Raw genomic sequence first — 11,361 nt, 5'->3', positions numbered from 1 at the left:
CGTAGTAGTAGTGTGTAACCAGTCTGAGAAAAATGAGAAAAAAAAATCCGAAGTTGTGTCCATAGCGCGGAATCGAACCAGGGACCCCTCGCTTCCGAGCGCGCGGCGTTAGCCCACTACGCCACGAAGCGGACATCGACACACCCACCACGATGGCAATAACTACCCAACATTAACGAAAGGCCGCGTTTCTAGCACGTTTCTAACGCGTTTGTGCTAGCGCGTTACGGCCCGTGTAAGAAGCTGGTGTAAGACGCTGTGGCCTCTCCGCCTTACCTTCAACGCGTTTCGAACGCGCTGCCCAAAGCGGTGGCAAGTCAAGTTTAAGTCGAGGAGCGTTTATGAATACGGGGGGTATACTCTCTCAGCAGTCATGTGATGGCGTCGGCAAACGCGGTGCACGTTCCGGCATGTGTAAATGGCTGCGTAAGACGCTGTGGCCGCTCCCCCTTACTAGAGAGTACTGCACGTTTCTAACGCGTTTGTGCTAGCGTCCCCTTAAGCGGGAGATCCGATGATTCCCTCCGGAGCTTCGCCCACTCGTCATCATTCACCCCGTGGATATGCTGTGATTTTTTGCGGTGGTGGCTGCCTGATCGCCCTATTCTTGTCGTTATAGGCTTAAATGTTTTATTGCAATAGCAATTATATGAACACTCCAAGCGGATTCCGGCGCCATCGCCGTGACGTTCAGTATAGAGTCCAACGGCGATGAAATCGTCGCCGCATTCCGTATGCTGTATGGGCGAGTGAAAGCGCGCGAGGGACGCGCGCTTTCACGGGGAGCGAACGCACAGCGGCGAGCAAACGCGACTTCTTCCGTCGCGCGAAATTCCGTGGGGGGACGGGAGGGAGGCCACGTTTAGCTGCAGCGCCAAATGCGTATTTATATAAAAGGCCGTGACTGCTGCGACCCGGTCGCAGCAAACAAAAGGTGCCCAAAACGTTTGGTGCGACCCATGACGTCACGTCCGCTATAACCAATGATGTCACGTCCGTTTATTTTCATGGCGGCTGTTTTTCGGGGCCGGTCGCGTTGTGAAGCGGTCCGTATTCCGTGCCTTCTTACAGAGTAAGTAATCCATTTTTCCACTCTATATGCATGTAATAAAAGGTTGGGGCTGTCAGCTGCTTGATGTGCTGCCGTTAGTTATCTTGCGCGCATATTTTGCCTCGTGACCGCGTCAAATTGCACCCGGCCCGTGGAATAGGTCGTTGCATCCCATATAAAGCTGATCCTCCGTCAGGATCGTTAGTACGTGTACGGAACCATCCAGTAGTGTGGTTCAGTGAATGATGCGTGAAAAAACGAGGACGCAAGAAAATCCTGGCATGGTGAGCTGTTCCGCCAGATCGTGTTGAATCGCGTTTTTGCGCGAGATGGTCGAACAGCTTTGCTACTGCTTTTCTACAGCTTTGCTGCATTTCATTTAATCATCACCTGCATTCTTTTTAATAAGACAAATGGCATTACTGCGCGAAGGAGCGTCTCGGAAGTTTCCCAACAACAGCCAATGCCGCCGTGCCTGTTGCATGCACGCTTACCAGCTACACGCTGTCGTGATGAAGTTGGAACGATTATGACGCAGTATCAGCCTGCTACTGCGGGCTGCAGGATCACGATGACAATACAATTAAAATAACTAAAGAAATTAATGCAGTAAGTGTGGTGTTCAAACGTTGCCAAGCGTGATAAGCGGACCTGCCTCGTAAGATGCGTTGAATGAATCGGCTTTCTAAAGTCAGCTTCGCCGCAGTAGACGTGTTACGCGGTGAAGCTTACCCAAAAATTATTGCAGTGAAGCATACCAAAAGTGAAAAGGGGCCGCTATCACGGGACATGTATATGTTCCTTAACTATGTACGCGCGCACTCGGCTTCGCCCATCACATTACGCGCGCCCAGGAGCGTAATAAGTGTATTGGCAGGTGTACTCACATATATGAAAACTGCCAAGAAAAGCTGGTTAAGGCAAGCTCTCTTGTCGAAACGTTTGCACCAGCCTGTTCGACCACTGTTATATCACCGCAGTTTGTGTATTGCGGTGAAGCATACCGATAGTGGGTAGGGGTCACGCGAATCGGGAGTGTAGGGTTTCAGCCAGCGACGAACCCTACCAGTCTCAACGTTCTAGTCTCAACAAAGCTCATTTTTGCGCCAGGATGACGTTTCGACAACTTTTGTTGGCTGTTGGTGATGACACAACTCTTTTACAGATAACATTCTCTAAGCCTTTTGAAATGACAGGGAGCACTGACACCGGCCGATAATTTGACATGTCATTTCTGTCCCCTGATTTAAACAGTGCAGTCAGCTTCGCCTGTTGCATTTTTGTAGGGTAAACGCCAGTAGACAAGCAAACATTGAATACGTGGGTGAAAACAGGCACTTTGCTTTGTTGTGTACCTGTCATACTGCTATTAAATTTTCCTTTCCTTTTAAAGTGCTTACGTACATCACATCGCAAGGAGTCACTGTGTAATTAGTGGCCTTGTCATGTTAAAAAACCAGGCTCTACTCAAGAGAGGTTGGGGTTAAGTACCTGTGAAATTTTTTTAGAGGGGTAGTTTTCTGAGAAGAAATCAGATGCCAGAAACAGACCTGTGGTATCCTGGGTTTGAGTATTTAACAGTGGAAAGGATACAAAATACATTATGTTTCTTGTCTGACACCAACAAGTAAGTGAAATATGTAAATATATTAAATAGCGTCCATGGAGCAACTGCAAGCTGTGCACACCTAGACCCAAAACGCGCTTCTCTTGCTCCAGTCCATGCAGGCTGTCAGCTGCTTTGTTGAAGCCTCTAGTACATTCTCAGTGGTGCAGTAATTATTGTCTGCATTTTGCTCAAGTGTGCCCTAGAAATAATTGAGTGATTTGCAGTTGCAACTGGACTGCAGCCTCAGCTTGGGAGACCAGTGGTAGGGCACATTTTGTAAAACTAAGCTACACATAGCATTACCAGTTTGAGCAGAGACCTGTTTATATATGTGTCGTCTTTAGCATCTAGATTTTTTACCATGAATTCGGAAAAATCTCCAGCACATCGAGTCCCTAGATTTGAAATGCTGTATAAGTTGTCTTCTTGTTCATTGCGGTTGCGCTTAACTTCTGTCCAAATAGGAGAGCACTTCTGCATAGCACATCAAGGACCATTCTTATTAACATGCCTTCCTTTTATTTATCTTACCTACAATCAAGAGCACACGTATATAGCACATGAATGTGCTGTGCTTGAACTTGACTTACATTGCCATGTTTAGTAGCACAGTGCTCATAGTTGGTGTTGGTTCATTCAAGCTAAGCATTACTACAACCTTTAACTGTAGGTATTATGGTTTGAGAGCAGAGAAATGGATATGCAAAGACAGTTGGGCACGTTAAGACATCTTTTTGTGTGTGAAAAGGTGAAAGATACACAAAATGGGATAGAACACGTCCACTTTCATCTTTTCTCACAACAACAACAAAAAAAAAAAAGTCGGAGGAATAAGGTTCCTTCACTGTGCCACAGAAACTATATCTTTGCTCTCAAATGTAATTCTGATTCGTTGGATTTGTTCTTGTGCTGTTTTTCTTGAGTGTGCTTTACTTTTCACACGTCAACGTTTCAAACTCGTTTTTATTTTTGACAGACTGAACATCCCACGTCTTGGTTTGACTTCCTGGTACAGGATACTTGCAGTTGGCATGGAGTGGTGAAGCAGCATGGTGTACTTTTATTAAAAGCACAGATTTCACCAGTATAGAAGCAGTTCATCAAAAAAAAAACATGTGTGCTGAAAATAAAGTGTTCCTACCCACATTCCTCAGTGTCTAATTATGCTTGTATCCCTGTGTTCTCTTCAGCAAAACCACTTATATGGGGAATTGATTGCGATAAGTGCTTGTGAAAGTTTTCAGGAAGAGCTTTGGACCCTTTTTACTGGTGCACAGGTAAAATGTGCACATGCTGTAAAATTGAAACACAGGGTGGAGTAGCAAACACCAATGCTTGATGTGGCATTTGTCGGGCTTGTGTGTCGGCACATTTTCCATACAACAATATACTCTAGGACAGCATGCTAGCACTACAAAGCACCCATCTTTTATGTTAGGTATAAATTACTGCAAGCTCTTTAAAGATGGTCACAAGAGAAATGCTGGCTTTAATTCAAAACCAAAGGTGAAGGAAGCTGTGCAAATGTATTGAGAAATTATGCCATCTGTGCCGTTTACTCAGTTCAGGTAACGTCCAAACGTGCCATAAGGCCTTGATAGCTGAAACCTGAGTAACAACTGGTAATGCAATTAAAGAATCTTGCTACACCTCTAAAAATGAGGCAGTGAAATGAAATTAGTGACACAATTCCTTTTTGTTGGGACTTCGTTTGGGTTGAATATACTGATTGTAACAACACAAAGTGGAGGGGGTGATGCACATTAGAGAAATGCTAGTCTATTTTTATATTCCACCTTCTCTACGTTCAAAGTGCAGTAAAGTTACCATGGAAAGCTACAGTGAAGCCATTGGTTGAGTCTGTATGGTGGCAATCACCAACCTAACTGCTTGGGTTTATAGTGCCTTACTTGTACATACCTATTTAAACGTTGAGCTATTTGAACATTGATTAAGGTAACCAACATATGAACAAGTAGTTTACTGAGTAAATTACATGGGGAAGGGCAGAAAGATAGGACAGAGCACAGGGGGTGTATTCTGCAAGTATCAACCAAATGGACATAACCATTTCAACTGCTGCTTAAGTTCTGATTGGCTGGGCTGGGGCACACGTGAGAGGGAGACAGGTGCCCCAGTCAATCAACGTTTCAGCAACAGATGAAATGGATGTGTCCACTAGATGAATACTTTCAGAACACCCCTCTCCCCGCATTTCTGTCTGTGACCAACATGCCTGGTATGGCACCCTTGCTTTCAATATCCGTCTTTATCAGCAAAAGTGGGAAAGAGCCACGTTTGTGCATGAAACGTTTTCCTGAGGTTGTCTGCCTTGAAGCCCATGGTGGTAATCACAGGAAACAGGGCAGATCCAGAGTAGCACCAAAGGAGAAGCCTTTATCAAGACAAATATGGAGGGGGGTTACTGCATGCTCAAATTTGTGAGCTCACAAGTTTGCCAAGGCCGCGTCGTGTCGGTAGTTGATGAAGACTACATGAGAGAGAGAGAGAGATAAATGAGATGCGAAAGGCAGGGAGGTTAACCGGAAGGTAACTATCCATTAACATGGTTAATGAATAACCACATAGGCTAAAATTATTTAGGTACTGTTTATGAGGACTACATATTTGCTGGAAATCTCTGAAAATAATTGTGCAAGCGCAGAATAACACCCTCCACTAGTGGTGATGTCCTTGAAGGAATGAATATGTATCAGTTGTACCTGTGTGGTGAATAAAGTTACATAAAAAAAAACTTGGCAATAGAAACTAAATTCAGAGTAGTACTCCAAATACATTGCCTCTTCTTTAGGACTAGATGAATGCAATTAATTATAATAATCAATTGAAAAACAAATGCCAACCACAAAAAAAATGTTATAAATGTTTTAGCTCCTACCTGAGAGCCATGATTGTGAACAAAGCTCCAGTTGAACCATCTCTAATTTTTCATTTTCATGATTTGTGTTTAAACTACTTACCATGCCTCTTTCGACCAGACCAGACGAGCCTTCGTCAAACTCTTCACTACTTCAATGCAAATAATTAGAGGTTGGCAAATGTAAATTTTTTCTAATGGGAATAGTAAGTGTCGAATAGTCGAATACAGATGAATACATTTACAGCAGGCTTATTTATCTTGATATAATTAAGCACCGTGCTTGTACTGACTACAAAAAAAAAGAAAAATACTGCTAACTATCAGGGAAGATTAGGATTACTTTTAAACACAAGTTCACTAATTGTGATTTAAAAAACTGCACAAACACCTCTCAAGATCTTTAGAGCCTGGTGGCAAACAAGAGTTCTAAGAATAAATAGCTGCTGTATGACTAGCTGTAAAAAAGTACTAAATAAATGGTTGTGGCAGAAAAAAAAACGGAAGACAAAAGCTGCAGAAGGACTATTTTGCTGTAAAGACATGTAAAAGGACAGGTTGCAAGAAAAAAATCACCGGTTATAAAAAATTTACATGTTCAGACTGTCAATAAAAATAAATGATAGGCTATATTCAAAAATCAGGAGTTGTCATGTAGCCTTCCATCATGAAATCAAAAACACAGTTTGCATTACCAGTTCTGTTTCTGCATTGCTTCGAAAACTTTTGTTGTTTCACTTGTGATAATTTGGGATACTTTGTTAGCAGATGGTGAACAGCAACAACTTTAACGGTCGGTTACTGCGAAGTATTTGGCTAGTTTTATTTAATCAAAAATGCTGAATAGTTGATTATTTTAGAATACGAATAGTTAGCATGTAACGTTCGATTCATATCCAAAACTTCAAATATTCTTCCACCCCTACAAATAATACTTCCTTTACCAGTGTTCATGCCAAAGCCCCCCCCCCCCCTCCTTAATATGTACTCGGCATCCACCTCTACAATCCTGAGGCATACTGACATTATGCCGTGTGGCAACCCAAGCAAATAAAAAAAAATCCTGAGGCATGATTAGATTTGCATTGTGTGGTAAGTACCAGTCTGCAATAGTTTGGATCTGTCGGCTGTGCTGAGTAATTGTTCATCACATACTTGTAACAGTCAAGTAGTGCTTCTCAAGAATCGTGTTCGAACTGCACACACTAAAACATAAGCTGGGATATTCAAAAGACAAGTACATGTTTTGCTTGCCAATCAACGTTTAGTGTGCTCATTTATGTTAGGTGTGCTGTTAAACGAATATTGTAATTTGCTAATGCAAAGAAAAAACAAGCCAGTATCTCTTGCTTTATAAATATATGCACTGAACCAAGAAAGTAATTAACGAAGAAGAACATCAGAAATAAACACAAATATGTGTGCACTTACCGGCATAAAATAATTCTCAATGCAATATTTCATTGAGGCATGCAACTTGAATTAAAGCCAGCTCACAGGCTTTCCAAAGCATTCCCTAACTTGTATGTGTTGCTCAGCAACATTCAAGAAGCTTTCACCAGGTTGATTTTTCCTTTGAATAACTTAGACAATTCTGTCTCGTAATAGGTCATGTAGATGACTTCATTTTTCGAAGTCACATGTCAAGAAACCAGTGCTAGAAGAGAGTATAGCATTATGCACAGCTGCATATTTAAGGCACTTTCTAAAAACACACCGATTCATGATCATTCACTGTGTTAGTAACTATACTCCTACCGAAGCAGACTGAGAACACATCTGGGCTCAGTGGCGCACCCAGAATCTCTGCCAGGGGGTGGGGGGTTGAATTTTTAGGGGGGGGGGGGGGGGAGAGCAAACACTTGCCTTGCTTTAGCTAAAGGAATCCAACAGCCAATAAAATGCCTAATAATTATAATTATAATTACACCAAGGATGATGACGATCTGTATTCCATCAGCATTTTACTCAATGTAAATTAAGTGTGGATATAATTAAGTGTGAATAAAGACAAGACAATGATAGAGTGTTTTTGTTAATCAGGAAAATTCGACGACAAGCCACCGCCTGAATTGTAATGACAATGTGAACAGAGCACTAAAGGTACACGTTGGACTGGTGGGGCTGGACGTGCCGGGGGGGGGGGTAACTTGGCCACAGGGGGGCGTTACAACTACCGGACCCCCCCCCCCCCCCCGTCGGTGCGCCACTGTGGGCATTGCATTCAATAGCTGATGTAAAATGCGAAAATTACTGCTTGTAGGTATGAATGAACCAAATGAGTCAGAAATATAGGTTCTCAAACTTCTAGTATTGAGTGTGGCAACATTTACGAAAAACACATTGCAACTGAAAGTTGCAAAGCATGCGCTGAAATAACTGAAATAGCTAGATTTAATAGACCAATAAACAGAAACTGCAAATTCCCAACATTTCTAAATACTTTTCCTCACACTACCCTCATAGAGGTGGCTTCCCTTAATTGCTCACACCTCTGCCTTACTTCTATAATTCCCTGCTCTCGCTGCTTTGCCCATGCTGACTGGCACCTTGCACAAAGGTTAGGGCAAAAGCAGCTTGTGTTGTGAGGCAAGCTGTCCACGTCTGGTAGCCACATGTCAGTTTATCATAGTAAATGAAAGGGAAGCCATGAGGGTAAGTCATAGAGAAGACGGATACCTAGGTTCAATGATAAACTAAAACGCCAAAATGGAACTATTAGGCAGTCCAGAGGATCAGCAAAACTGACATAGATTGAAAAAACTGGAAAGATGCATCATGGTGTATATTTATGTTATACAGGTCCCAGCCAAGTTGAAAGATTTTTACTTTCTAATAAACTTATAAGACAATACATGACCAGCAATACTGTATAGGGAACTGAAACAATTTTAATAAAGTCATCTAGAAGTCAGGACAGAGAAGGGACTGAAGTGAGGATGCTAAAGTGGATGAAGTGGAAGCAGAATGTGAAGATACGTCTTAAAAAATGACATCCAACACACGCATAAAGGTGGCAAAGATTGGACTCAATGTTCAAGAAGAAGTTGAATATGACAATTTATTAGAATACATACATGAGAGGGCAGCTAGTCTAAACACGTCTAGTCTGCTAGTCTAAACATTAACAGTTGAGCAGAAAATGATTAAGCATGGGTGCAGGCTCATGTAGAATTCCGTATGGTATGCACGATGTGAGAGTTGAATCTCATAAAGAACCGTGGCCTTACACGCCTCAAATATAAAATGATGTGGGCTAAGATGAGTGTATAATCAAGGATAGCATCAAGAGGGGGCCTCCTCCAAAAAAGAGAACAAGAGGGAGAGCGATTTTCGACGTAACAGATACAAGTCATGCGTATCACAATTAACTCCAACATGTCTCGGGGAAGACACAAACTGAATCTGCCAATGGTGTAGGCAAAATGGTATGTATATATATATATATATATATATATATATACACACACACATATATACACACACGTACATACATACATGCATACATACATACATACATGCATACATATATTCCGGTGTGATAGGCGTAAAGTACTATATTTTTTTCATACTGTGTTACCCTTTGAACTTGGGCCATTGCTGTTTTAATATAGCAGTTGCCAACTGGCAGATAAAACGTAAATCTGCGAAACTAAGTCTACGACTGGAATATAATAATATAGCCATTTGCTGCTTGTAATTAATAACCACCTCTTTCTTTTTGCACGCAAATAGTACGCTGATATTCCCGAAAGAGCATCATACAGTAGCTTATTTGTGTTTGTTAAATAGGGCACAAAAATGCTTTACTCAAATCTGCATACTATATTTGTTTGTATGATTGATTAGTTGGTGAACTTGTCAATGAGGACTTTATATTTACGGTTGCAGCAAGATACTGGCAATGTTACATGACTGAAATGTTGCGATCTCACTCAGTATGTACATGGCCCCTTCATACATGACTGACGGCGCACTGTCAATAAATGTGTCGAAGTCAGATAATTTTATTCCATGGAGCTGGATAATCTCTTTAAAGGATGCAGAGAAGACAGGAATACCCTTTGTTGCATTGTTTAGGGATCGAGTCCTTGTTTAATACGGAGTGATAAAATTTTGGCCTGATGTACAGTCAGTATAATGCCACATTTTTTCATAAAAGATTTACATTACTGGCCCAAACCACACGAACAAGTTAATTACTAGCTGCAGGCATAACAAGAATTAAGGAAAAACTGCTATTTCACCATAGCTGACACAACACAGCATTGAACATGTGCGGAAAAGTGCCTTTGTGTGGTCCCTCTAGTAAAGCTGTCATGTGTATAGCAGTACTCTGCAGCCTGATTGAATGAACTGCAGTAACACTGGGTAAACAGCATCAATTGACCCGAGCTCAGTTTCTGTATTTGTTTTTTTCTTGCCGCTATATTGGACAGAATTGACAAAAAGAATTTGCACCCACAAATGATGTGGGCACCATGACTCAAGGAGCTGTACAACAAGATATATATACACATTCAAATATTCATTAAATTAAATTTTCTGTTCTCTACAAGGGTGGCAATGTAGGCTTGTTGGTGATCATCGTCTGCGTTTCGTTTCTTCTCGTATCCTTGTTTCACTGCGCTACACTACATGCCACTCGATACTCTAGCTGTCACATTCATGAGCACTGGAAACCTAGTATCAACTAACGTTTTGCCTGATTTACGATAATTAAAAAGCAAAATATGTGTATAGTAGGTCTAATTGAATTCTGGTGATTTTAGCATCATTGACGTATATAGCTTTTAAGAATGTTTAATTATTTCTCCCATGAAGGCAGAGTGCATGCTCAACTGCTACAATTAGTGCGAATGTAGGCAAAAAAGACATACTTTTGGCTCTGGCATACATTTTATAGTATGTTGCATGATCTAATCAAGTTGTTTCGATTTAACGAAGTTCTTGATTTAATAAAATTATAAAACCTCAGATATATACCAATAAAATTCATTTACTAGCCTTACTGTACTTTATAACCAAAGTATCCAATCAAAGCAGCTACAGCCGCCGCGGTTGCGATAAGCGATTGCTTATAAGCAATTGCTTATAAACATTGCTTATAAGCAATTTGCATTAAACAGCGCGCGCAGACGAATCGCGAACGTACGTGAGCTCTACATAAACACGCCATCGTCGTTATTCTGTTGCGATGATTGAGGCGAAAGCATCAAATAGCCCATTGAGCGAAAAAGCCGGCATCTGTCGTCTCGGCGAAACGGCATCTAAATTGTCATTGGCTGGGGATGCCACGTCACAAACGCGCCTCGACGGGGTAGAGCGGGCCCAACGAAAGGGAACACCTGCTGCTCGGTAGGGCCTCAGGTATTGCGGGAGAGGAGAGTGCATCGCCATCAACGCACATCATCCTCCCTCTCACAAGTCCAGCGCGCGGTCCGTATCTCTCTCCTTCTCAAGCCCACTTGGCTTAGCTGCTGCGCGCGCCTGCCGGCCTTAGTGACCGCTGCTACTTCCTCGGTCTGTCAACATGCAGGACGTTGGTGGCATATAGCGTTGGCATCGCAAGCTGTTGCTGCTGCTTGCTGGCTCGGGCAGCACATACCACTATGGTACATTACTCACAGTGCAAAATTCGAAGGACTGCTCACCGACATTCAATTGGGCATGTCCTCGGACGCGTCATCGTTCACCGTCACCGATTACTGTCTTCACACTGTGGTTGGCATTGTGTTGTCATTTCGAATTCATCGTAATATCACCCCTTTGACACGGCCTGCACGCTGTGTCGTAGATCACGCATGTCGTAGTCACGCATGC

At 42.3% G+C, this 11,361-nt stretch overlaps 1 long non-coding RNA gene across 1 annotated transcript; it reads left to right on the top strand.

Moving 5' to 3' along the window:
- Nucleotides 1-902: 902 nt before the first annotated feature.
- LOC125944838 (uncharacterized) lies at nucleotides 903-3,804 on the top strand. Its single transcript, XR_007466543.1, has 2 exons — nucleotides 903-1,072; nucleotides 3,637-3,804. It is a non-coding gene; the product is annotated as an uncharacterized LOC125944838 (long non-coding RNA).
- Nucleotides 3,805-11,361: the final 7,557 nt, after the last annotated feature.

This window comes from Dermacentor silvarum, chromosome 4 (assembly GCF_013339745.2).
Source record: "Dermacentor silvarum isolate Dsil-2018 chromosome 4, BIME_Dsil_1.4, whole genome shotgun sequence".
Lineage (NCBI taxonomy): Eukaryota > Metazoa > Arthropoda > Arachnida > Ixodida > Ixodidae > Dermacentor > Dermacentor silvarum.
The sequence above is the reverse complement of the archived record's forward strand: the minus strand, read 5'-3'. Positions and strand labels throughout refer to the sequence as shown.